Here is a 2,457-nt window from a genome sequence, read left to right as displayed (position 1 = left end):
CTTTGCTGGTGTGAGATGAGTGCAATTGTGTGGTAGTTTGAGCATTCTTTGGCATTGCCTTTCTTTGGGATTGGAATGAGAACTGACCTTTTCCAGTCCTGTGGCCACTGCTGAGTTTTCCTAAGGTCCACTTGACTTCACACTCCAGGATGTCTGGCTCTAGGTGAGTGACCACACCATCGTGGTTATCTGGGTCATTAAGACCTTTTTTGTATAGTTCTTCTGTGTATTCTTGCCACCTCTTCTTAGTGTCTTCTGCTTCTGTTGGGTCCTTGCCGCTCTACCCTTTATTCTGCCCATCTTTGTATGAATTCTCCAGGCAAGAATACTGGGATAGATTGCCATTTCCTTCTCCAGGGAATCTTCCTAATCCAGGATTCAACCCCACATCTCCTGCACTAGCATGCAGATTCTTTACTACTGAGCCACCAGAGATGCCCTTTTTTATGATTACATATTAAAATTTTCTGAATGTAATTGGTTCTGTTGTTTGCTTTAAAGACCTGTGGGATTCTTTTTGCCACATGCTCATCAAAATTCCTCACTTTTTACTTTCTAATATGTCCAGAGTACACTCTGTTCTCACTGTCTTAAATTTCAGGCAGATGTAAGACATAGCACCTGCCAGTGCTTATCCTTCCTGGTTTGTTTTGTTAAACTCTAAAATCAGTAGATTGTGAAACAGCTTTACCACATATTAGTCCCAGGTCTTCCCCTAAGGCTGATAAGAGTTGATAAAACTAGGTGAGCTGTTCCCTATGTCACACTACAAAGATCTCAGAGTATTTTTTTTTTCTGCCCCAAGCCCCTGTAATTAAACATTTTGTCTTTTATGAATCTTGGGACTCATAGGATTTACACTTTTTTTTTTGGATTTACACTTTAAAAAAAAATTTTTTTTTTTAAAACTTCTGCAACATTTTTAATCTGTAAACTGAACTTTTCATCATGCACAAAGGCCTATGAAATAGGCTTTCTTAGATTAGACCCAGTTTGGCCAACTGAAAATGGAAAATCAGGATGTTTTTTGTATAGGAAAATCTTCAATAAACCCAAGGAATGTTTTTCACAAGACACAGGCTGAACCCTAAGTTTTGCATCCAAGAGGCCAGGCTGTTGATTTGACTTAATCTTGTCGCACCAAGATTTGCAAAGGAAAGGTAAAAGTCAACCAAGACAGTACATTTCAATTTGTTTCAATTGTTTATTAACCAGAACACAAAAATAATCCTGGTAGATACCTTAGTTCATCCTTCTAATAAGCCTGTTGATCTGGTCTTCCCTGTTGCCAGCATCTCCACCTTCTACAAAATGGGTGGTCTTTTTCTTCATTCCACCTCGCGGAGAAGACAATTTAAAGGGCCACAGGAAGTTGTTTGCTTCTTTGAAACGTTTTCCAATGGTATAGATCTCATGAATCAGATCCTCCATGCAGATGATTCCATATTTCCCAAGAGATCGAGCAATCAATGCATTGTCTGTCAGGGCAATTCGCTTTTTGTTGATTTTGCCATAACCGCGCTTGTAGATCAATTCATTTACAGACTTCAGATTTGGGTACCCCCATGCAATGTATGGCTTCACAATTCTCAGCATATTAATTGATGCCTTGTTGAGCTTCACAAAGGTGCCGTTGAAGATCTGCCGGAGGTGAAGGAGCTGCAGCACCTTTCAAACCTTTGGGCTCACACCGTTGATACCTCTGATCCTGATAACAAACGCCAATTTGGGTTCCGCGGGTACATAGAAGTTGCCGGCTTTTCGTGCCATCCTAGCCATTCGAATTTCAGTTCTGTACATCTGCCTGTATTCCTTGTGGTAATGCTTAGCTTTTTCATAGATAAGCTTCCTCCTTGCCTTTTGAAGCATCTTTTGGGCAAACTTCTTTCTCAGTCGCTTGATCTTAAGCTCTGCGAAATTCTTCCGCTTTTTCTTAAGGGTTTCTGGCACAGCAGGAACCTTCTTTTTCTTCTCTTCTGCAACCTCCATGGTTCCAGCCGGGAAAGAGCTGGATTTACACTTTTTTAAAATTAATTTTTATTTTATATTAGACTATAGTTGATTTACAATACTATGTTAGTTTCAGGTGTACAGCAAAGTGATTCAGCTTTGCATACACATAGATTGAGTCTTTCTCAGATTATTTTCCTATATAGGTTATTACAGAATATTGAGTAGAGTTCCCTGTGCTGTTCAATAGGCCCTTATTGATTATCTATTTTTATGTAGTAGAGTGTATATGTTAATTCTAACCTCCTAATTTATCCCTCCTCCACTTTCCCCCTTCGGTAACCATAAGTTTGTTTTCTAAGTCTGAGGACTTAGGCTTTTTACACTGTGGCTGTGTTATTTCACTAAAAGCTCTTCTTTCCTTGGTAGAAAATGTTCATGGTTTATTCATTTATCTTCTTTTTACTTCTATTTAAAAATTGTGGTAAAATATGTATAACCTCAGTT

The 2,457-nt window shown here is 38.9% G+C and overlaps 1 pseudogene; it reads right to left on the bottom strand.

The window, feature by feature from the left end:
* Positions 1-1,190: 1,190 nt before the first annotated feature.
* LOC138430883 (large ribosomal subunit protein uL30 pseudogene) lies at positions 1,191-1,990 on the bottom strand (annotated as a pseudogene).
* Positions 1,991-2,457: the final 467 nt, after the last annotated feature.

The sequence above is a fragment of the Ovis canadensis genome, chromosome 1 (genome assembly GCF_042477335.2).
Source record: "Ovis canadensis isolate MfBH-ARS-UI-01 breed Bighorn chromosome 1, ARS-UI_OviCan_v2, whole genome shotgun sequence".
Lineage (NCBI taxonomy): Eukaryota > Metazoa > Chordata > Mammalia > Artiodactyla > Bovidae > Ovis > Ovis canadensis.
This window is presented reverse-complemented; position numbering and strand designations above follow the sequence as displayed.